The sequence below is a fragment of the Myxocyprinus asiaticus genome, chromosome 17 (assembly GCF_019703515.2).
Source record: "Myxocyprinus asiaticus isolate MX2 ecotype Aquarium Trade chromosome 17, UBuf_Myxa_2, whole genome shotgun sequence".
Classification (NCBI taxonomy): Eukaryota; Metazoa; Chordata; class Actinopteri; order Cypriniformes; family Catostomidae; genus Myxocyprinus; species Myxocyprinus asiaticus.
The window spans coordinates 14,340,568-14,365,977 of record NC_059360.1 but is presented as its reverse complement, the minus strand read 5'-3'; the positions used below and the strand labels follow the sequence as shown (position 1 = coordinate 14,365,977).

Genomic DNA, 25,410 nt, shown 5'->3' with positions numbered 1-25,410 from the left:
TTTTGTTAGTGAAACAACAGGTTCTTACTGATTGAACTGGTCAACTAATGTAGCCTTGCTGGTTTAGAAGTCAGAGCAGGCCAGTTATCTGTTGTTAGGTGGTGTGGTTAACAACCAGCAAACTAATATCCAACAAATGCTGGTGAACAGCTATGCTAGTCTTATTTAAAGGGTTAAAGCTGTGTAATTCTTAACAATGTTAATATTTTTTTTGTATCCCAGCTTAATATGCAGTCTTAACTATTAGTAAGCATTTTGTAGGTTGATTTCACCTAAAAGTGTAACATTGTGGCCCTGTGGCGCTATCAAAACGGCTCGTCGACTGGACACAGCAACATTAATGGTTTGTTTTGTACAATCAATGGAAGATGAAGAGAGCTTTCTGGAATTTGAAAACAGTGATTACTTTTGCTATTTCATGGTGACACCACTGGCACAAAAATTACAGACTTTAGCTTTAATTAGCCTTAAAATGACAGCAAACATCATCACTGGTTACACTTTCCATGCTCTCCAACAAGCTGAAATAAGTCTGTAAGCCTCTGTGGCATTTTCAAGACTCATGCTTCATGAAAGAAGTAATCTGTGAAATCAATGGTTCACCCACAGAGTGATAAATGGCTGACATTTGCGGTCTTTATCAATGACCAGTATCTGTCTGACTTTCAAGCATAAGATACATTTATGGCACCAGTTTTCTAGTCACCACTCTGATTTTCCATCTGCTTAATATAAATGGAGCATCTTGAAATGATGTTCATAGCAATGCACGATTACCAAGCTGACTGTTTAAAGCAATTAATGCTAGTCGAAATATTACTGCATTTGTGATAGAATGTTGGTTGAAGCTCATAACTGGATCATGAATAAATCATCAGAATGGACACCTGCTCTTGTCTGGTGTCTCTTACTATTCTCATTAGCACAGAAATAATAGTGGCACCTTGCTTGCATTAGTTTTTGCTGTGTCAGTTGCAAAGGGGTGCAAACAAAGGCTGGCTTTCAGATGGATAAGCAACCATTTCCATTTGTTTTTAAATCACAAAGAAGCCTGTTAAAACAAGTTCTGTCTTTGTTTAGTTATGGGCAGTTTATGACATATTTTTTCACATTGCCACAGTGTCTTACATAGAATGGCAAACAGTAATCTACACATACTGTAATATGTTAATGTTGATGGTTAACCCTTAAACGCATACCTCGGTTCTTTAGAGACCCAGGACCTCATTCCACCCCCTGTACCTCATCCTTATTTTGGAGTTGTGCCCAAACCTCTTTAGTATTCCTCAATCTGTCTCTTATAAAAGTGTAACACAAAAAAATTTCAAAATTGCACCAATTTTTTATTATTATTATTATTTTTATAATGTTTCAGTACCAAAAGTGTATAGGGTCTTTAGAGACCCGAGGTATGTGTTTTTTCGTTTTTTTGTTTTTTGCACTTCCATAAATTATATTTTTTATTATTATTTCATATCTGTTTAAGTTTACTATCACAGGATATATATTTCTTTGTTTATTACAAGAGAAATTAGTACTATATTCATACAAATGAACACTAAATCACATTGATTTTCTGTGCAACAATGAATTATCAACAATGGTGAATTATCAGTATCCAATAGGTGTGTACACATACATATACTTGTTATTTCTTACTTAAGGTGGCACTGATGTTTCAGTGATTGATTTGATTTATATTTGACATTGCTAGCTGATTTAGAAACAACATTGAAGTAAACTATAGCAAGTGTAACACATGAACAGTATGATATGACTATTGTCATTTGGGTGTACTACTGAAATACAGTTGTTTTTCCTATTAGGTGTAAGCTTCATAAATTTCATTGTGATCCCCAATTATTCCCGCCTAATAATTTTCACTGTGTTCTTATCGACTTTGTGTTTGTATTGCGTTTTGTTAATGCAGTTAATTCTGTCTAAAGAAAATGAAATATAACTCAATTTTAGGTTCAAGGAGAACAAGTTTTTGTATTATTTTATGATTTAATTTATTTCATCTTTGTTTCTTAAAGTGTTTTTCCCCTAAACAAATCGTAATGTTCTTTAATGGGGCCTATGTATGCCATAATTCTATTCCAAAAGTAAACTTTAGTTTAATTCCATGGCCTGCAAAAATAAAACTTTTCTTTCTGGAGTGGACAATGAATACAAGTTGATGTCACAAAGCAATGTGTTTTGAATAACTTTTGAATAAAAGTTTTTCATAATGACCAATGCTTCGTCACTCATTATGTTTCATAATAATGTATTTCCCGACAGGATGTATTTCTTAATAATGAAATTTCTAATATATGTGCTGTTTTGATCTAGTTGCTAAGCCATAACGTATTTGTCATGTCTGAGAATAGAGTAGAGAGTAGGTTATAACTGGAAAATATCGGCATGCACGATAACTATTGGGCTACTATTTAATAAATTTGGCGACTTTCCAGCTCCATGGTTTTGTCATTTCCCGATATTGTCGATCATCTTCTGTCAACGACTTTCGCAATCGGCATCAGGATATATGTCGGCATCGGATATTTGTCAAATATCGTCTATATCTGATTACAACATCCTATCGCCCAACCCTAAAGCCTCTGTACATAAAGTTCTGCTTCATCAGGCTTTATTATTTTACTGTGAATGAGCATGAAGACCTGAAAAGTGTTTTTGCAGAGCACTTAACTGCATAATCAATGATTTATAACGCATTTGTAAATGACTTATTAATCGTTAATGAACCCCTTTATAAACCCTTAGCAAACTGAACATTAATGCAGTGTTACCATCATGTCAACCTCTTAATAAGCAAGATCAGCACTGTGATACTGCTTTTATACAGATCTATAAACAAAAAGTCAATATTGAGTAACTTTGCAGACACATTATGGTCAGATTCGAGGACCGGAACTAACTGTTGTATAATGTTATAGATTGCTATTATATTATAGTTTTTCTTCTAAGGCTTAAAAATAAAACTTAAACTAACATCAGAGACTGCAATCAAATTGTCTGCTCCAAACTACACTAATGCCTCTACTCTAGTAGTCTTACTCTACTTATTTAACCCTTAAATGCATGGTAATTTTCCAAAACACTCCCAGCACTTTTATCTATAAAAAATGGATGTACAAAATGCCCAGATAGTGTCAAATTTTCACAATATTTTCAAGACAATTATAAAATAAAAAGAAAATATATTTTGATGTTTTTTTTTTTTTTTTTTTTTTCAGAAATCAAAGAGATAATGCAACAAATCAGGACAAATCTAGAACAGGATTCATTATTTTCACATTGAAATTTCATGAGATACAACTGGCTGTCAAACACATATTGAGCTACACATAACACATAAGATACACATCAGGAACACCTAAGTTACACATATGTATTTTCTCAGGCACTTATTGAGTCTAAATAGATAACTGGTGTTTTTTATTTGTTTAAACAAAGACTAAGTGAAGTAAACAAACTGTTGTTGCCATTTTATGAAGGTATGAAATTTTGTTTATTATGTTTACATTTATAATTGTCATTAAATCTGAATTTGTTTTGGTAATTTTCCACCTGTTGAGTAGACGGATACTTGTGTGATGGCAATTGGGGCCGGTGAAGGAAGATGGAGATGGTAAATGTTTGGATTTGGGGAGGTGGTTATATTAGATTTTTTGACCACTTTTTATTTTTATAGCTTATTTTAATAGCTTTTTCATTTAGTTTGAAGTGCAATTTTAATTTAGAAGTATCTTTGGTTTAAGTTCAGCGGTTTACAATAAAGGAATTTAAGCAAAAATAATCTCCGTTCCCTCTGCAGTGGGTGGTTTGACGATGTAATCGGATATCACAAGATTTTGCTTATAAAAATATTGTGAAAATATTTCTTGCATATCGCCCAGCCCTAATAGGTTTTGAATGTTGGCAACTAATTTATAAGTTCCTCATATGTATCCACTTTGCATTAGTGTATATACTGTACGTTATTAATGTTGAATAAGGGTTATATAGCATTTACAATATGTGAGGTAAATTGGCAGATACAGTATAATGCAAAATCATAGATAGATAAAAGGGTGTAAACTGTCTGAAATTTAAGTTTATATTATAAATAAGTGAATTAGTGTAGTTTGGAATGGACAATTTTGAAATATCTCTATTCCATTTAAAGGTGTGATGTCATGCCAACTTATATGTCATATTTCTACTATAAAAACATACTGTAAATTTCAGAACTCAAAACATAATCCCCAATGCAATAAAAGCATTTATTGCAATCAAGCAGCAAAAACGCCTCGCTCTCTACTTCCGCGACTTCTCTACGTCACCAGGGGTACATTAATTCAATGCCTACTTTTACATCAGTGCACCCTTGGCCCTGCCCACTGGTGCTTCAGTTTGTAAACTGACAGAGAAGGACAAACAAGTCCTACTGTGGCCTCACTATTCCTGAACACCAAAGGGGACCCATCTGGACTATTTTTCAATTATTTTTGTATTTAAACATGCATAGACAGAAGTGTTTGACCTCTTGATACAGATCTCAGGCCGCTTTTAAAAGACGCAGTGTCAAGTACAACTCTGAAGAGGAGAATGACATTCTCTTTCATTCAGCTGCTGCCTCTTGCTGTTTTGAGTACAAACACATTATGGATACGTTTGTTTACCCATCTACGCTATTTTTATTTGTTGGTGTAAGAAAATATGCACTGTATGGACGTCTTTGACTGTTTAGATGCATTTTCGGCAATGTGCATTTCAGTGCAGGATGATACTGGAAACTGGATGTGTGTGCGTCTAGTTCACACTGTGAATGTACTCATCAGCATATTTCAGCGTGGATTGCATGTTTTTTCGGCTATCAGCGTGGATTGATTGTGAGCCAGTCATAAAATGATTCAAGCTTTGCAAAGGAACTGTTATTGAAGGATGGGGCAGTTAAAAACTATTTGGACCTGATGCTAAAGAGTATATAAGCAGAAATATTCATGAATATTTTAAATGTCATGACTGTTTGATAGTTCATGGTGCTGACACCATTTACACCGGGCACATCCATTGACGTGATGCGACACAGCGGCTTGAGGCTGTCTACATTGGGCGCATCGACACAATCTTTCTAAACCGTTTATTTGTGTTGTTGGTAGAGGTTGACCGATAGTGGATTTTGCCGATACCAATAACTAAGGTGGTGGAAAAGGTTAACGAATCCGATAACAGATTAATCGGCTGATAGTTTTTCAAACTGATTTATAGAATGTAAAAAAAAAAAAAATAATAATAATTCTTATTCTTTCTTTATTATAAAGACAAAGAGTCCAAAATGAATAAAATCCCAGATGCATTTTTTTGTTCAACCAAAATCTTAATAATAACTAGAAAAAAATAATATTTGGTACATAATGCAGGATTTTTAAGTATAAACAAGCCTGAAACACACTATCAACAGATTTTGCCGGTAACCGATAGTTCCAAACAGCAATTATTGGCACCGATTAATCGGTTAAACCGATATATCGGTCTACCTCTAGTTGTTGGCAGTAGTAGCATCAGCGCGTGCAGCGCACAATGGAACGGGACATCTGTTTACTGTCGGCGCGGCAATGGACGCTTCCTTGGTAGACAGCATCATTGATTATAATGGATTCTATTGCTTTTGACGCAACACGGCTCTTGTGTCCGGTGTAGATAGGGTGTGAGTGTTAACAGTTGTGCTTGAGATGAACAGTTTAATATATTCAGATACAGTGTGTCGGATGTGCACTATGTGTAACCCCTGAAATGTAGTTTTATAATGTTGTGGAGCTTGTTCATTGTCTTCCATTTGGCTGAATTTGAGGGGCTGCACAATGTTTGCCAATCAAAACAGTGGGCGTTTACGTCAAAGTTTTAAGGAGGCGCTTAGGCCAAAACCGATCGTTTCAGACTTTTTTCAGAGTTGCAGACCATAAAACATCATCAATCAACAACGGTTTAAAAGACAAAAAATAGCTTAATAAACTCTGTGGTACTTTTATATATTAATACAATACATAAACCAACAATCATGCCACGGTCAAAATCACTGAGATCACATTTTTTACCCATTCTAATGGTTGATGTGAACATTAACTGATTTTATGCACTGCACTGCTGCCACACAATTGGCTGATTAGATAATCGCATGGATGATTGTTGGTGCCAGATGGTCTGGATTGAGTATTTCTGTAACTGCTGATCTCCTGGGATTTTCACACACAACAGTATCAAAAATTTACTCAGAATGGTTCCAAAAATAAAAAAACATCCAGTGAGCAGCAGTTCTGCGGATGGAAACACCTTGTTGATGAGAAAGGTCAACAGAGAATGGCCAGACTGGTTCGAACTGACAAAGTCTATGGTAACTCAGATAATCACTCTGTACAATTGTGGTGAGAAGAATAGCATCTCAGAATGCTATTCTGAGATGCGGGTTGGCGCTGTTTTGGTGGCACGATGGGGACCTACACAATATTGGGCAGGTGGTTTTAATGTTGTGGCTGATCAGAGTATGTTTACCTCCATGAGGTCTAAATTGCATAAAAGGCATCAGTCTCCAGTACAAAAATTTAGCTTCATTCAACAGATTTACCTCATTAATCCAATGTGCAGAAACAGATATGCATAGACTTTCACAAATTAATTCTTCTTTAAACATTAAGAACATTTGTTGGAAACAGTTTTTGGGAATTCTGCCAAAACAATTAATTTATCCTGCAGGTCTGACTACTGTATGTTTTGGGAGGGTTTAAACATTTTTATGTTAGATCATAAGCTGGTTTTACGAAGTTTGTTGTGATGTTGCTTTGACATTTTAGCAGATTTTGGTTTTCTCTCCAGTGGTTTAGTGGTCAAAGCTTGTAAAATATTCCTGAGAACATACAACAAATAATCCTCAGAAAAGCGTGTATTTGGCATTTCCATATAGCAGAGGCATGAATATTTGATGGTGCATTTGGCTGAGATTGAAAGTTGATCCCGCTGCAGTACAACCAGAGCCACAGAAGCTGGAAGAGTGAGCTGTAGAAATTTCACACAGGTAGTGGTTAGATGTGGTAAGATGGAGCTGAATAATTCAGCCAAGATGCTCATCTTTCATAGACTCCTCTTTGCACCACTGATCATGGTAACATCCAACATCTGAAATGTAAATTGTTTCTGGCTGTTTTTCAGTACTTTGTTTGTCAATATCCTTTTATTTGTTGTCCTATAAGAGTTGTTTCTAATTTTTTTCTTTGGTGCAATATTGTCTTTTTCATGCACACACACACACACACACACACACACACATGCACATACACTCAGATTAAAGGCCCGATATACTTCTGAGAAATTCTTCTTCGTTCTTCATTAAGGGGGGTAAAAAGAAGTTCGAAGTTGCGAACATTCATACACCCGCCACAGTGCTATGGTAGGAGTTTAGAGGAGCATTTAAATATGAGGATGAACAAGACTCCATGTAAAACCTTTACTAATGTGATATTAAAATGTGCTATCAATGACTTTATGCCTCATTCGAATTCACTTTAGATCAGTAAAAGATGCTTTTTTAACCAGTCGACGATGATTTAAAGTAATATATATGCAGTAGAAAACGCGCAACTTGTCTTGTTTACATTCTGAATTCATGGCGCCAATGCGCTAACACGCTATACACAGCCATAATATGCGGCGATTACACTGTTATTGTAATTTATATTGACACTGATACAACAGCAAAGATTGGTGTATAAAAAAAGTGTGTTCAGAATACAGACAAAAGAATGATGATGAGTAAGATTTGGGTCGATTTGATTCCTTTTGTAGACTAATTAATAGGGCTGTCGATTTAACGCGTTAATTCAGTGTGATTAATTATATAATTATTATTATTATTATTTTTTAATAAACACAATTAATCATGTCTCCAGACCGTAATAAGGAATATTCCTTCCATATGAGCAATTCAAGCACGGAGTACCACCTGTTTTCTCCAGGGGGAGAATATCTAAGCGAAACAAAACTCGCTGTAAAGGCAACAGGCAGCTTATACAGACAGAGAACAAACCACACTTATCGAGAGCAGACAGCACAAGATGAGAACACATTCTTGTGTACAAATACAGCTAGATGGAGCACAAATCCGAAGGCAGGGATCTCAAGATGTGTTTTTCTAAGTTTCAAACTTTGTTTATTAACTTGACACAGTGACCTAAAAACAGAATGTTTATGACGCAACGCAACCGAGACGCTCCAAAAGCGTTCGTCTGACACAGATCTACTTACATTGACATGTCCTTAAACAAGCCCTTAGAATAAATCTCAGACTGATTGACGAATTCAGTTGCAAAATGGATTGCTGTGAACTGTAGGCAAATGATATGTTCAATAATATGGAAATAAATATGGAAATAAACAATATTTCTAAATAATTCTAAAGCCACTTTTTGTATTGTCTTTTTGAATGCTTCACTTGTGTGTGTAAAATAATGTAATGCATTTTAATTATCTGTATTATTATAATGTTTTATAATATATATATATATATTATTTATAATTATTTAAACATTATACATTTAATTATTATTATAGGGCTGAACGATTTGGACAAAAAAGTCTAATTACGATTATTTTGGAAAACAATTGTGATTGCGATTTGAACTGCGATATGATAAGCATAAAACAAAAAACATGTCTGATTCCTTTTAACCAAAATTAAACCATGTTTTGCCCATGCTTTTCTGCCAACCGGAAATACTGTTCTAGAAAGGGTTTTCACACTTGAGTCCAGTCAACTTGAATTTTACATTATTGCAATAATAATAATGTTAATATATAAATGTATTATTGTATTATTATTTTACTATACTAATTTAATAGTAATTTTTTCTTTAATAATTTCTTAATGTACTATGCATTCCTGGTAAACCCTCAAGCCTTTATTTCAGTGGAAGCTTTTATTTTGAAAACTGAAGGGACGGTTTATGTTGTTTGAAGTTGAGTTGACAGCAGCCTTTCAATACAGTGAAATGCTCTCATCTGCCTTGCTGTCAATAAAAAACAGCTCTCATGGGGTTATTTTAAATGTGGATAGTAAATTGTAGCGGCCAAACAGAGAGGAATGTGAAATTACGCAAATGTGCAATTAAAGTAAATCTGGGGCACTTAAAATAATGCGCTCAGTGCACGTAGCACATCTAACTGAACTCAGTGCACATCTGTCACTCATTGCATCAGATAGACAGAGATAGAACCACTCTGAAACCACGTGTAATGCAATGATCCTGTTTACATGTACTTAAGAAAGCACTACACACTACAGACAAAACAGCCGTGCACATAGATACAGCACAGCGGGCAGCACGTTGAGACTATTTAATTATTTAATAAAAATCGCAGCCCTCGTGGTTTGGAAATCGCACTGGTTCATATCGTGATTTCTATTTTATTTCGGTTAATCGTTCAGCCCTATTTGAGGGGCTTTCTTTTCAAATATTTACGTATGCGATTAATTGTGATTAATTTGATTAATCAGCATACTATGTAAATCGATTACAAATTTTAATTGATTGACAGCTCTACTAATAAAAAAAAAGCAAGACTACGTAGACGATCGTAAATAACACTGGACGCCATTGTGTTCTTGTTGACTAATCTTAACTGACTGAAAGGCATGAACGGGAATTAGCTACCGGCCTCAAGGTAGGTGGAACTCCAGGTCACACCTACCGATGATGCGGAACAATGGCAGTAAGAAGGTGTTTAGCAGCCGGTAAAAGTTTTTCTAAAAGTTCACCCAGGTGAGCTGTTACGAACCACAGAAACAAACTTAAAAACACCTTCTTTTTGGCCAGATTTTGTTCTAAATGACTTCACACCCGTTCGTTCTTTGATTTCGTACGAAGTATATAGGGGCCTAAGGCTGGCACCTGAGGCCTTTCACACATTGTTACAGTTTTTGAATAGGGAATAGTAGTGTCCTTGCTCTCAGACAGAGGTAAAATATAAGACTGAGTTATCAGATAAATGGCCACAAATGCCAATTTATGATAACATATCTCAAAGCTTATGAATGAAATAATTATTCTGAAACAGTTAATACAAACTGAATATTTGCCGCTTTGATGCAGCTTCTATGTGAAGTAACCTTAATACCATTGGTTTATAAGGCTGTGAGGGGCCCCCAACCTGCCTGCTGCCCTGTTCCATATGCAAGTGCAAAATAGTGTGTAATGTAGGAAATCTGTTGCCTGGGACAAAGGTCATTACAGTTTAGTGGTCATTTAAAAAAATAGAATGTCAAGTATTTTAAAGGGCTGTGTAATAAATGTTTCTAAATATTGGCTTGGCTGCTGCCGCTTGAGAGCATGTGTGTGTGTGACAGAGAAAGTGAGTGATATGCCAGATTGCTGCTTAAATGTCACATTAATGCATTTATAACTCACATCCTTTCTGTCAAGAATAGACCTAAACAGAATATAAAGCACATAGACAGAAATAATCTCCACTGCACTGTTTATGTACTATATATATATATATATATATAATGTGCTGAAACCTTTGGCAAAAAGGACAGTGGTACCTCTTTCAACAATGGCAATAAGGAGGTTTTGTACAGAGCTTATTTTCAGGGTGGATTAAAGTATTAAACATAGGTGCACAACTCGCCCTACAGAAGTGAATGATACCTGAAATCCTCTGGCTTGTTGAATGGTTTGCTATTACTTTTCTAAGCAATTAGACTTATGATTTTCACTTTGAGGATGATGAAATGGGTGAAAAAAATCCCATAGACTTACACTGAGGAAGGGGCACAAGCCATATCTAAGGCCCAGAATACACAACGTGGTCAAAAGTATATGGACATGGGGGCCTGGGTAGCTCAGCAAGTAAAGACGCTGACTATCACCTTTGGAGTCGCGAGTTTGAATCCAGGGCGTGCTGAGTGACTCCAGCCAGGCTTCCTTGTTGCTAAGAGTGGGTTGAGTCACATTGGTTACCTTCCTCTTGGTCGCTATAATGTGGTTCTCACTCTCGGTGGGGCGCGTGGTGAGTTGTGTGTGGATGCCGCGGTGAATAGCGTGAGCCTTCACACGCACTAGGACTCTGCGGTAATGCGCTCAGCAAGCCAAGTGATAAGATGCGTGGGCAGACTATTTCAGAAGCGGAGGCAACTGAAATTTGTCCTCCGCCACCCGGATTGAGGCGAGTCACTGCACCACCATGAGGAATCAGAGCGCATTGGAAACTGGGCATGCCCTCCAAAAATTAGTGATGGGAAGACTTTGATCTTTGAACCTCATTCAGCAAAATGAACAGATCTTTATTCAAGTCTTTTTGTTCCTTTTACACATAGGCTCTGTACAGGAAACAGAAATTATTAGTTCACCTCCCGAATGGGTCTTTGGACCTGAGTCTTTCGTTCATTTGACACGTGAACGCTATTAGACTCAGCATAAAAGACAAACGACTCATTCATGAGTGACAATTACGGATCTTTTGTAAATTTTTCTCCTTACAGCTTACAGTTCAGTGTGTTGCAGTTGTTTGTATCATGATCAATACATGTCATTGTGACAGTAAATTACATTTTAAAATAATAAAAATGTTAATGATGAATTATTTTCATGTATTTAATGCAGGAAATGTTTATAAGATATTCTTTGCCAAGTGTAAAATGAAAGTAAAATCAATGGTCTTAGATGACTATCAGTAGATTCAAAGGGAATTTCTGTAAGGCATACTTGATTTGGGTCTACAGTTCACACTAAGGACAGAAGAAGGACATAAATCATACAACAAGGCAGGCGCGGCTCATCTATATGGGCAGGTAGGGCAGAGACCCACCTAAATATTCATCCATTTGAAAACATATATCCATACTATAAACTGCCAGTAATGTAATGTGTTTTCTCATAAATGTGTTCAAAATGCTGTCATTTGTATTTAAAAGCAGGCCTAGTATATGTTTTTATCCTATTTTTAAGTCAAAAAGTAGCTGAAAGCTCTGTTACATAGTGTTTGATAAAGACATTCAAGCATGCGACTGTCACTTGCCAAATGAACGAAAGACTCTGTGGCACCAGTCAGGAAGTGAACTAATAATTTCGGTGTCCTGTACAGAGCCTATGCGGCTGTCACATGTGAAATGAACAAAACACAAACTATAATTTTTGTGTATGCGCAGCCACAACTAAATAAATGAATCACTCTCTGAGACTGCTCATTATTCTACAGTCACTTAAAAGATTTGTTTCCTAATAAACTATTTCTTTAATGTCTTTAAGCCCCTGGTGTGCAAGCCAAAGGTCACTGTAGCAAGGAGGAAAAAAACGCATTCATTATTAGTAGAAAGAGAAAAACCTTTTCAGATTCAGGAACCAGATTCATCTTCGGAAGCTCATCTTTTGTGGTTTTTACGATAAATGTACATATGTCAAAATTATTGCGTGGTTTATGCAAAAAACAAGTAACACACATATATTTTTGCCCATTATCCCGATTTTGCATTGCATGTAAACACCTTTAACAATGTTTTACTGGCTTATCCAATGTGTGCAAGTGTTGTGCTCATACCTGTTTATGTTTTGACATAAAAAGCAGAGAATAATAAGTCTCAAACACAGTTTTCTTATGTTGTCGTATTTTGAATAAGCGGTATTTGTTATCAGTGAATTGCGGTGCATGTAAACACGCTCAGTGTCGGAGGGAGAGGATGTCTGTTTAATACAACAGTGAGGCTAACTTGCTGCTGCTGTTTTTGCCTTGGGTTTTTGGCGAGTTCAAATCAAACCAAATCAAATCAAATCAAATCAAATCACTTTATTGTCACACAGCCATATACACAAGTGCAATGGTGTGTGAAATTCTTGGGTGCAGTTCCGATCAACATAGCAGTCGTGACAGTGATGAGACATATACCAATTTACAATAACATCAAATTAACACAGCACAATTTAAACATCTGTTATACACATAATTACACTCAACAGTATACAAATAATAACATACATTGTACAGTATACAATACGCACTATATAGATACACATTATTCAATAAAAATAAAAAATAAAGATATATAAAAAAGTATATATATATAGAATGTACAGTATTGTACTGTATTGACATTCAGGCTGTCGGTTGATAGTCAGTTGTTAAGAGAGAATATAATATAATAATAATATAATTTATGACAGTCCGGTGTGAGATATAAGAGTAAGAGTAATAAAGTGCAGTGCTGATGTATTTTGATCGTGGGAGATCAAGAGTTCAAAAGTCTGATTGCTTGGGGGAAGAAGCTATCATGGAGTCGGCTGGTGCGGGTCCTGATGCTGCGATACCGCCTACCTGATGGTAGCAGTGAGAACAGCCCATGGCTCGGGTGGCTGGAGCCTCTGATGATCCTCCGAGCTTTTTTCACACACCGCCTTGTATATATTTCCTGGAGGGAGGGAAGCTCACCTCCGATGATGTGTCTGGCAGTTCGCACCAGCCTTTGCAGTGCTTTGCGGTTGTGGGTGGTGCTATTGCCGTACCAGGCAGAGATACAGCCAGTCAGGATGCTCTCTACAGTGCAGGTGTAGAACCATGTGAGGATGTGGCGGTTCATTCCAAACTTCCTCAGCCATCTCAGGAAGAAGAGGCGCTGATGAGCCTTCTTCACAACGACTTCAGTGTGGATGGACCATGTGAGTTCCTCAGTGATGTGGGCACCCAGGAACTTGAAGCTGCTGACTCTCTCCACTGGTGCTCCATTGATGGTGATGGGACTGTGTTCTCTGTCTTTTCTTCTGAAGTCCACCACAAGCTCCTTTGTCTTACTGACGTTGAGGGAGAGGTTATGCTCCTGACACCAGTGTGTCAGAGTGTGCACCTCCTCTCTGTAGGCTGTTTCATCATTGTCAGTGATCAGACCTACCACCGTCGTGTCATCAGCTTAATGATGGCATTGGAGCTATGTGTTGCCACACAGTCATGTGTGTACAAGGAATACAGTAGTGGGCTGAGAACACAGCCCTGCGGGGCTCCAGTGTTGAGGGTCAGAATTAAAAGCGTAGGTCCGCACATTAAGTGCTGCGCGAACATCGCTATTAATCCAAGGTTTCTGATTCGGATAGATCCGTATTGTTCTGGTCGGAACGACGACCTCTACGCACATTCTGATGAAACACATTACGCTATCCGCGTAAAGCTCGATGTCGTCATCAGAGGCGGACCGGAACATCTCCCAGTCCGTGTGATCAAAACAGTCTTGTAGCGTAGAGTCTGATTGGTCCGACCAGCACTGGATCGTTCTGAGGGTTGGTGCTTCCTGTTTCAATTTCTGCCTGTAAGCGGGCAGAAGCAGAATGGAAGAGTGGTCCGATTTGCCAAATGATGGGCGGGGGAGGGATTTGTAGCCATCCCGGAACGGAGAGTAGCAATGGTCCAAAACCCGATCCCCTCGTGTGTTGAAACTAATGTGCTGGTGATATTTTGGTGTGACTGATTTTAAACTGGCTTTATTAAAATCCCCAGTCACAGTGAACGCGGCCTCAGGGTGCGCGGTTTCCTGCTCACTTATTCTCCCATACAGTTCCTTGAGTGCCCAGTCTGTGTCGGCTTGTGGGGGAATGTACACAGCAGTGATAATGACCGCTGTGAATTCCCTCGGTAGCCAGAATGGTCGACACAGAAGCATAAGAAATTCCAGATCAGGAGAGCAGAAAGACTTGATAGAATGTACGTTCCTCTGATCACACCAGGATTTGTTGATCATAAAACATACACCACCTCCTCTGCTTTTACCTGAGAGGTCTTTCGCTCTGTCCGCTCGGTGCACGGAGAACCCCGCGGGTTCAATGGCTGAGTCTGGAATCTCTGCAGACATCCAAGTTTCCGTAAGGCAGATAATGCAGCAGTCCCTTGTATCTCGTTGGAAAGAGATCCGCGCTTTCAGCTCGCAGAGCTTGTTATCCAGAGACTGAACATTTGCCAGTAGAATAGTGGGTAGCGGGGGTCGATTTGTGCGGCGTCTTACTCTGATGAGAACGCCGGCTCTGTTTCCCCTTTTCCTCCTGCGTTTCCGCGGCCGTGCTGCCCAGACAAAGGGCTCCGCTTGCGTGTTTGTAAACAGCAGGTCGGCGTTGAGGAATGTGAAGTCCAATTTACGGTGTGAGATTGCTGAACCAATGTCCAAAAGTGTTTGTCTGTCGTAGACAATAAGGCAGACAACATCCAAGACAAAAAGCATAAGAATTGTGAACAAAACAAACAAAACATTACTATGTTGTGTCGGAGCTCGCAACGCAGCAGCCATACTCGGCACCATCTTGAGTCACCTTCCCCGAGTTCCATCGATTTCGACATAATTGAAAAGACATGTTTAAGGTAGTTACACCGGGACATGACACAGTTGTGGCAAATTCGACAAGCGGTAAAGCTTTATTTTACTTGACATTTGCCTCAATATTTAAGCTCTCAACTAGGGTTGCGCAGTTTACTAACAAAGTATCATGATACCAAAAAATTAAAACGTATTGTATGCTGTCATTAGCAAAATGATAAGAGATGTGACAGTTTTGAGATGAAATCAATGACAATTTGAAAATAGAATAAAAAAACCTCTGGATATGGCCAAGCGTGATCATTATAGTGATGGGTCGTTCATGAACGATTTGTTCATTTTGAACAAATCTTTTATGTGACTCAGAAGAACAAGTAGTCTCAGAGAGTAATTCGTTCATTTTGTGTTGGCCACGCATGTGCATTGCGCAACCTCCATTCGTATGTTACGTGAAAACTGCATAGGCACTGTACAGGAAACAGAATTGATTAGTTCACCTCTCGAGTCATCTGGTCCAAGTCATTCGTTCTTTTGTCACGTGACAGCCGTATACGCTATGCATTGCTCACACAGGAAACAGAAATGATTAGTTCACCTCTCGAGTCATCTGGTTAGAGTCGTTCGTTCTTTTGTCACGTGACAGCCATATACGCTATGCACTGCTCACACAGAAAACAGAAATGATTAGTTCATGCTCTCTTTTGTCATTTGACAAAAATACGAACGACTCGGACAAGAAGATTCAATCCAAAGGTGAACTAATCTTTCTGTTTCTCATAATTTGTCCTTGGCAGCATTATAATTTTTTTCCTTATTGGGACTACAATCAAAGTTTGCATAAGTAGACGTGTGGGTGGGTGGGTGGGGGGGGGGGGCGGGGATTTGGCTATTGAAAATTCAACATTTTTATTTAATTCTGCTCAAATGAATGAAATGACTTGAATAAAGATTTGTTCATTTTGCTGAATGAGACTCAAAGATCCAAGTCAGTAAAATGATCCGATCTTCCCAACACTATATCGTTAAACAGCAGAAGGATGTAATTTTTTTAAAGATTATACAGTCACATGCACTGCACGCTACAGAGTAAACAAGAGGTGCTGCTCTGCTCTGTGATCTGCTTCACACACACACACACACACACACACGCATGCATGCATGCTCACACACTCACACAAATGCAACACACACTACTGGTGCTTAATTTTGTGTTTAGAGTATAAACGGCTGTTAACATTTAAAAGAACTCCGGTGCATCTCGGAGATTTCAGCTCGAGAATCGCAATGGAATTATCCCAGCATTAATGGGAAGCGTGATATAAATGAGCTGTCAAAAACAGGAAAATCTCAAAGGTCTGTCAAAATAAAAGTCCTGCTTAAATGAAAGCTCTATTCAACTAGATGCGTGAAACTGAAGACAGAAAAATATAACTACTGTATAAACATTTAATATTCAGAAAGTAGCAATAATACTCATAATAACAATTATATAATATTAAATGGTTGTTTTATTATTATTATTATTATTATTATTATTATTATTATCTGTATGCAAGTGTTTTATCAGCATGTTGTGATTCAGCCACTGCAGCCTTGTGCCACGGGTAATCAGATTTTTTTGATTTGAAAACGTTTAACATGGAATCCAGAAAAATTAAAATACATTTTGTATCTGTGAGACTTTATACAGTTCTTTTAATCAAGTCATTTTCTGTGTAATTTCATAAAAAATCTGAGGCTTTTTATTTGTTGATTATAGTATCAATTTAGTATCGATACCAAGGTACCAGGGCTGATATCGGACCGAAGCCAAAATGTTGGTATTGGAGCAACCCTACTCTCAACAACAGCTGCTCTGTTCTCCTGTGAGCGCTTAGCACTGCTGCTCCAGGAAGGTAACTGTATTTTACTGCTCTCAATGTTGCATTGCTCATTGGTTTTAAACACTTCTTAAGCAGTAACCCTATTAGCACCACAGTTATGTATTTATTCATGTCCGGATCCTGACAGTCATGTCTGGTTTTCTTTTTTTGTCAGGATCTTGTCAACCGGTTTTCTGTTTTTTTTTTTTGTTTTGTGATCAAGCACATGGATCCTTTTTGTGTCTTGTCACCATGTGCTCTGTCTCATGTCTTGAACCCGTCCCCCCTTGTTTGCCTTTTTTTAGTACATTTTTCCCACTGCTCTCCTCATTACCGTCCTCATTTCTTTCCTTTTATATTCACCTTGTGTGCTCTGTCCTGTGTCAGAGAAGGTTAGGGTTAGAACCATGAACCATCTCTGACGATACTACTCTCCAGTTCCTGTCTTACCCCTGGTCAATGCCCATGCCCTGTCGCTGCTAACCTGGAAATGCCTGCTTCGGTTAGCCACCCATCTGGAGGGAAGAGGTGGAGGAGTAAAGGGCTCTCTGCCAAGTCCGATGCCACTCCCCGTCAGCCCCCTGGAAGTGCCTGGCCTCGCTGCTGCAGCCTTCCTGGAGGTACTGGCCTGCCACTGCAGCCTCCCTCCAAGGCGCCCGCCCTATCTGCTGCAGCCCCCCCTGGAGATGGCTGCCCTCGCCGCTGCAGCCCCCCTGGAGGCACCCAAACTCACCACTGCAGCAACCCTGGAGGCGCCCATCTTCCAGTCCACAGCTTGCTTGGCTACCTGTCCTGGTCCTAGAGCTGTCTGACCTCAACCCCACTCAAGACCTACCGGACACTCTTCTTGCTCTGGTGCTGCCTGACCTTATCCCAAATCTGGAGCCGTCCGACCCTCCTCCCACTCCAGGGTTGCCCGACCTCATCCCAACTCTGGAGCCACCACCTGACTCTCTTCCCACAGTGGTGCAGCCTAGCCTCATGCCCACTCTGGAGCTGCCCATCCCTCTTCCTGCTCCGAAGCTGTCTCCCCTTGTGTTCCTTGCCCACGCTCTTGAGCTAACTGACCAGCTAGACCCTTTTCTCGCTGTGGAATCATCAGATCATGCACCTGCCTCAGAACCACCCCCTTAGTTATCCCCTCCCCCCATTTCTTTGTCTGTCCCACCGTCCCCACCCTGGTCAGTCCCACCGACACCCCCCTGGTCCGCCGGTATCACCTTGGGCCATGTACAGTCCTCCTGCTCCGCCGGTGCACCCTTGGTCTGCCCTGACTGAACCTCCCTGGTCTGCCCTGCCTGAACCCCTCTGGTCCGTCCTGCTGGTGCCGCCCTGGGTCATTTCGCTGGCACACCATAGAACTGTCCTGTCTATACCGCCTGGCCCCGTCTGCACTGCCCAGCCTGGAGGCATGCTGTGGGAAGGGGGTGGTGTCAGGATCCCGACACTCATGTATGGTTTTCTTTTTGTATTGGGGTTGGGGTTATTATTGTTAATGAAATTGATTACTAAGATGAAAACTAGCAGTGAAATGTTTTTGTTAATGAAAATAAAAATTAAAACAGGAGATTATAAATAAAATGAAAAATAAACTGAAACTTTAAATGTACACTACAATACGAACAAAAACTAAATAGAATAATTGAGAAAAAGACTAGTTTTCGTATTTTCAATTTCTGTTCGATAATCTTATTTAAATAATCTCTCAAGCATGATTTTTGTAAGGACAGATGAGCAGCCATCTGATTGACATTTAAAAACAACTGTGAAAGTTCCCTTTCTATCTTAGGAAGGAGGAAGCGGGGGCAAGTTGTACAGTCCACGTAAGTCTTTTATTGGTTACACTTTTCAGTTTCACACACAAAGGATTGCTTTTCAGTGTAACAGTTCACACACACACACACACACAAGACGGCTGCATGCGTCGCTTTCTCTCCGGCAGTCTGGACTGCACTTATAACCATCTCCAGTTCTCACTGTAATACAAAACAGCTGTTAGAGATAATTTCCCCCCAGGTGTCAATCCTTACCGCTTTCCTCTCCCGGCCTCGCGTCACTTGACCATGCCCCAATCTCCACAACAACCAACCACAGTTATGCATAATTGATGTTTAGTGGCACGTAAATCTGGTGAAGGGGCTCTGGACGACACCAAAATAAACCAGCATGCATAAACCGTTGATGGAAACAGTGGCGCTGCCATCTCTGATCTCAAAGAAAACATGAAAGAGTCTTGTTTAGTTGGGATCAAACAAAACTTCTGAACATATTCCATTTCATACGCTATAACAAGCATATTTTAATCAGATGCGTATGAGCACAATGTGCGCACATACACAACACACAAACCTGTAATGAACAGTAGTGAGACAAACAGACCAAAGAGCAGGCTGCAACATCGGAAGCGATCTCCAATGGCATGCGTGTCGTAGTCGCGTAAGGGACAATCCGTGAAGAGTGTGTTAGTAGGATGAGTGTGTGCATTGTGGAAGTCAGGAACAGATTTGTAGAATCCTCTGTTGAAGCTTAGTGAGATGCAGAACAACGGCCAGAAGAAATGAGCGAACTTAACTCCCAACACGCGGTCAGAGACGTGGTGTCCTCTGTGGAAGACCAGCTGACACACAGTGATACTGGAAGGCAACCACACACCCAACACACGGGCAACCAACAGATACACAAGACAGGACCAACTAGGCAGAGAGAGAGGTTAGTCCTCAACATCAAACAACAATCTAGCAAAGATACTGAGAACACAACGGGTTTAAGAAGGGAGTGAATTGGGGAGAACAGGTGTTGCTCGGCATGCTAATCAGTGGCATGATCAGCATTCCCGCGGGAGCAATCGGTGTTCCCATGGAAACGCTGATCATGCATGCCGACCGCGCCTGCGAGACATGAGGGAGAGAAAATGAGAAAACATACAAAACGATCCGACAAACTCACCGGAGCCGTGACAAAACCACCACCGTACTCGTAGTCTGGCTGCTATCATAACTTTTAAGTTCATTATTACACAATGTATGCAGAGATTAGGGGGTGCATTGTGTTTTGTTGTTTAATGTTTGTTACATGCAATTTATAGCCTCATTTTGGTTTAATGCATTATTATAGCTGTTCATTATTCTCTCTGTTAGCGAGTCATCAGGATTACCGTAAACACTCATATAAATGGGCACCATACAATTTATGCAAGTGTATTGTCATTTATTTGTCATTCTAATCAGCATTCATCTGTAATATAGGTACATTTCTGGTTCATGTTACATCCACCAAACCAATTGCAAAAAGCAATTCCAAATTCCAAGCTTTTACATATTTTTTGACACATATTTTTCAAGTGAGAAGCTTTTATTGAATTAGCTAGCAGTTCAAGGTTAAAGGACTGAAAATGTAAACTTTTAAAAAATATATCGATTATCGGTATCGGCCACAATGAACTGTGAATTATCGGTTGTTGTATCAGCCCAGAAATTCCATATCAGTGCATCCCTTTTTTTAATAGCCAATAAGATTTAGTTACATCACAGTCTTGAACCATGTTTTGATACTTTCTAGTCATTATGGAGATGGACATTCTCATTATAGAGAAAATTTGATTGGACAAAAAGGAGTGTTGTGCAAGATGAGCCATCAATATTTTTGGTCCGTTTTCCTGCAAGAGAAAAAGTGTAATTTTACAATTTTAAAAGTACACTAGCATATAAACGGCTTCAATGCTGATAGACATGGATTAAAAGCCAAACAAATCTAGTTGTGATTTAATGGGTTTTTAATATTTTAGGTGTTTTATTTCAACCTACTGCTGAATATTTTGTACAACAGACTGCCATTAAATCAACCTTTCTAGCTATTCACAAAAACAGCTGCAGCCTCATTTAGGAGGCTAGATTACTCTCAGAATGCATCAAATGAATGCAATAAGAATTCAGCGTGGTGAAACCTTTTTCATATTCAGGAGCTTTGAGCATTTGAGGGCTGATTTGCAGGGAACAGAAATGTAACCTAGATTTTGTGACTTCTCTCAGTCAAAATATGCAAGTTCACAACACAAGAGAACACAAACAACAAGTAGTCCTAATGAGAGGATAAAAGCATGTTGAAATGACACTCATCTCCCCTGTAGAGCAATAAGAGAAATCCAAACCTAATATTATATTTTTATTAATGACAATTGTTTGTCATTGCAAGCTGCTTCAGGAGTCTGTTATCTTTAGTCTTCTGAGTTTAAAAGGTTTGTCTGTGAGTTCACACACAGTGTTATTTTTATCTGTTTTTTTGCTGGCTTTTTTTAAAATTGGTCATAAAATGTGATCTCATATTCATCAAAGTCACAAGTATAGACAGACACAATGTACTTAAGCTAACAATACACAAACACTTATAATCTTTCATATCATTATTGAACACATCCTGTTAAACATTCACAGTGCAATGGGAAAAGTAAGTGAACCCTTGGATATAATAACTGGTCGAACCTCCTTTGACAGCAGTAACCTCAGCCAAGCGTTTCCGGTAGCTGCGGATTGGACCTGCACAATGTTCAGAAGGAATTTTGGACCATTCTTCCTTACAGAACTGCTTCAACTCACCCATATTCTTAGGATGCCTGGTGTGAACGGCTCTCTTAAGGTCATTCCACAGCATCTCTATTGGGTTAAGATCTGGGCTCTGACTGGGCCACTCCAAAAAAGTGGATTTTCTTTTTTTGAAGTCATTCTGTAGTGGATTTACTTTGATGTTTAGGGTCATTGTCCTGCTGTATCACCCAACTTCTACTGAGCTTCAACAGGCACACAGCCACCCTGACATTATCCTGTAGGACATCTTGGGAATAATTTTTCAATCGATGATGGCAAGCAGTCCAGGCCCCAAAGCAGCAAAGCAGCCCCAAATCATGATGCTCCCTCCACTGTACTTCACTGTTGGAATGATGTTTTTATGTTGATATGCGGTGCCCTTTTTACACCAAATGAAGTGCTGCATGTTCTTCCCAAACAATTCAACCTTAGTTTCATCAGTCCACAAAACATTTTCCCAGTAGCGTTGTGGAGTGTCAAGGTGGTCTTCAGGTGCGCAGCTATGTTTAGTTGGAAAGCAGTGGCTTCCTCCAGGGTATCCTGCCTGTTTAATGTTTTCCGAACACTAGACTCATAAACAGAGATGTTAACCAGTTCCAATTATTCTTTCAAGTCTTTAGCTGTCACTTTAGTGTTCTGTTTGACCTCATTGAGCATTCTGCAGTGTGCCCTTTGAGTCATCTTGGCTGGACGGCCACTTCTAGGGAGAGTAGCCACAGTACTAAATCATCTCCATTTAAAGACAGTTTGCTTAACTGTAGACAGATGGATATCTAAGCTCTTCGAGATAACTTTATAACCCTTTCCAGCTTCATGCAAAGCAAAACATTTTTATCGTAGGTCTTCTGAGATCTCTTTTTTGCGAGGCATGGTCCACGTCAGCAGATGCTTCTTGTGAATAGCAAACTCAAAATGTTTGAGTGCTTTTTATAAGTGAAAGTAGCTCTAACCCACACCTCCAATCTAGTTTCATTAATTGGATGCCAGATTGCCAACTCCTGACTCTAATTAGCTTTTGTTAATGTCATTAACCTAGTGTCAGGGCATGTAGAAGCAGAGTAGGACTCAAGGTAATCAAAGTTCAGTATTTGTTGAAGGAACACAGAATACAGAGGCAATATGACAGTAAAGGATGGAACCGGCACAGACTGCAGAATGGAATCTCTGGCATGGACAGTGATGAGTGATGACAACTTGAAAACACCTGGGCGGAGGAGAATGATGAGAGGAATGGCGAGAGTGAGTGAGAAGCTGTAATCCACAAAGGTGAGTAATAGTCCATAAACGGGAATGTCCAATGGGTGATAATCCAAACCAGGACCAAAACTGGGTGAGAGAACAAACAAAAACAGACAGAGAGGCAAGACTGCATCGACAGAAAAACACTGAACAATCTGGCAACTAACATGACTCACGAGGGAGAATAAAAAGGGAGAGGGAATTGAAAACAGGTGAGGGTAATTACCCTACAAGAACAATACAATAATTTGTGTGTTATTAGTTAAAGCAGATTGTGTTTGTTCATTATTGTAACTTAAACCATATTTTTAGGCAAATTTGTACATAAATGCATTTAATTTCAAACATACTTTCACATACTTTTTCTTGCCACTGTATATAAGATAATCCAATACCTGTGGTGGATCGCATATCATCATGGTACTATGTGGGCGGTTTTCACGTACAGTATGTTGCGCAAGCAGCACTACCTGATTGAGAAACTATTACCCAATCCTCCACCCACTGTATTTTCTACAGATGCATTTTTTAAATAACATGGAAAGTGACTAGTTGACTTCAGACTGACTGTGTCGACTAGGGATGTACCCGAAGCCGAATATCCTATTCGGAAAGGCACGAATAATGACTTCAAAACGAAAAGCGGATTCATTAGAATAATATACAAAATATTCGTTTGACTGATAATCTAAGAAACACAAGCATAAAGCGACATTTTCTAAATTACAGTGAATTTATGAATCTGTGCAGCCAATTTTTCTAAAGTGAAAATGCGCACAGTGTGATATCAGATCGGATGGCCGCGGTCTCGACTCCGTTTGTGGTCTCTGTAAATTGTGTGCTTCTGAAGCTTGTCAAGTGTAATATTATCTAAGATTCGACATCATGTACACTTTCCATTTCTTGAAATGTCTATGTTAATTTATCACACGATTCACACGTGATTCCCATGAATTTATTTATAGCATAAACCTGAGTGCAATGTTAAATTCCTGACCTAAAGTGATGATTTCACATTGGAGCTTGTGTTCCGTCTCTTAAAGTTGACCACATTTATATTCAAGTCAGCGATTAAGGTAATTATCTGGTTAAGACTTTATTCCGAAAAAAAGTAGTACACTTTGTACTTGGTAGTACAGGACCATGCCAAGAAACGACCGGATTCTCTTTTGCGATGGCATGAGTCCATCCTCCTTCATAAGATCCTCTTCCTGGAAAGCAGAGATGACTTTAATTTTCTCCTCTTCAGCTGACACACTACTGCTATCTATTACGTGGCCCAGAAACTTGGCAGACTTTTTCAAAAAAGTAACACTTCTTAGGAGCCAACTTTAGATTACTGGTTCTCAGCCAAGAAAACATAATCTCTAAGGGCTTCAAAGCCTCCTTTTCTGATGGAGCAAAGACCAGCAAGTTGTTAAGATAGCAGAGAATGATGGAAAAGTTGAGGTCACTGAAAATGCTGAGCATCATGCACATGAAAAATGGCGGTCTGTTGCAAAGGCCCTGTGAAAGGCGATTATACTCATAAATCCCACAGGCGTTGTGAAGGCGGTTTATCGCCTGTCCAACATAGAGTGGAATGTTGTAAAATCCTGAAGTGAAGTCCATGGTGCTGAAAAGGGCATTACCTCCCAAGGCAGCAAGGCAGTCAGCCTGATGGGATAGCAGGTAGCATCTTTGATGGATTACTGTCTTTTTTCCAGACCATCACCAAAGGGCATTTATACTAGCTAACAGATAGTGCCATCTCAGACAGCACATCTTTTAATTTTTGGTAATGAGTAGAAGGGATACTGCAGTAGGGCAGGCAGAATGAGCGGTCATCATAAAGATGGGTTTTATGCACATTCTTTTGCCTAACCACAATGCGTCTTATCCTGGCAGAAAATATCATGGTTTAATAGAATTAGATTTTCCAATTTCATCACCTTTCCTCAAATTCAATCATAAGACTTCAAATCCATCAATGTTTCTCAGACCACAGTCTCTCAGTTGTGCAGGAGCAGAAGAGGACACAGGCTGGAAAGGAGGTGAATCAGGAACATCAAATCTGCTTATACACAGACCCTGTGTGACGGTGAGGTCCTCCACAGCTAGGCAGGGAGAAATGACAGCCAGTTTAGTGTTATGGCGAAGCATCACAGGAGTTGGATTAGGGTTTATTATCTCCATTGACACCCATCGTTCTTTCCACGTTAGTGTTAACAATCGACCAACAAGGATTTTCTTAGGGGCTAAACAAGCAGTAGTGGGCTCAACAATTATGGTTGTCCCTGGGGAAACATTCAGAGTGTCAGCTGTTTAGGTAAATGTGAATTTTAGTCAACAAGGTTTGGCCAACAGAAAATTAGTAATAGTTTGAAGAACAATATGAATTTCAGAACATTAAGTATTTTACTCTATG

At 39.2% G+C, this 25,410-nt stretch overlaps 1 protein-coding gene across 2 annotated transcripts in view; it reads left to right on the top strand.

Moving 5' to 3' along the window:
• The window catches only part of tmem63c (transmembrane protein 63C), an 89,309-nt gene that overhangs the window by 13,517 nt on the left and 50,382 nt on the right, over positions 1 to 25,410 (top strand). The gene's annotated exons all lie outside the window — the stretch shown is intronic.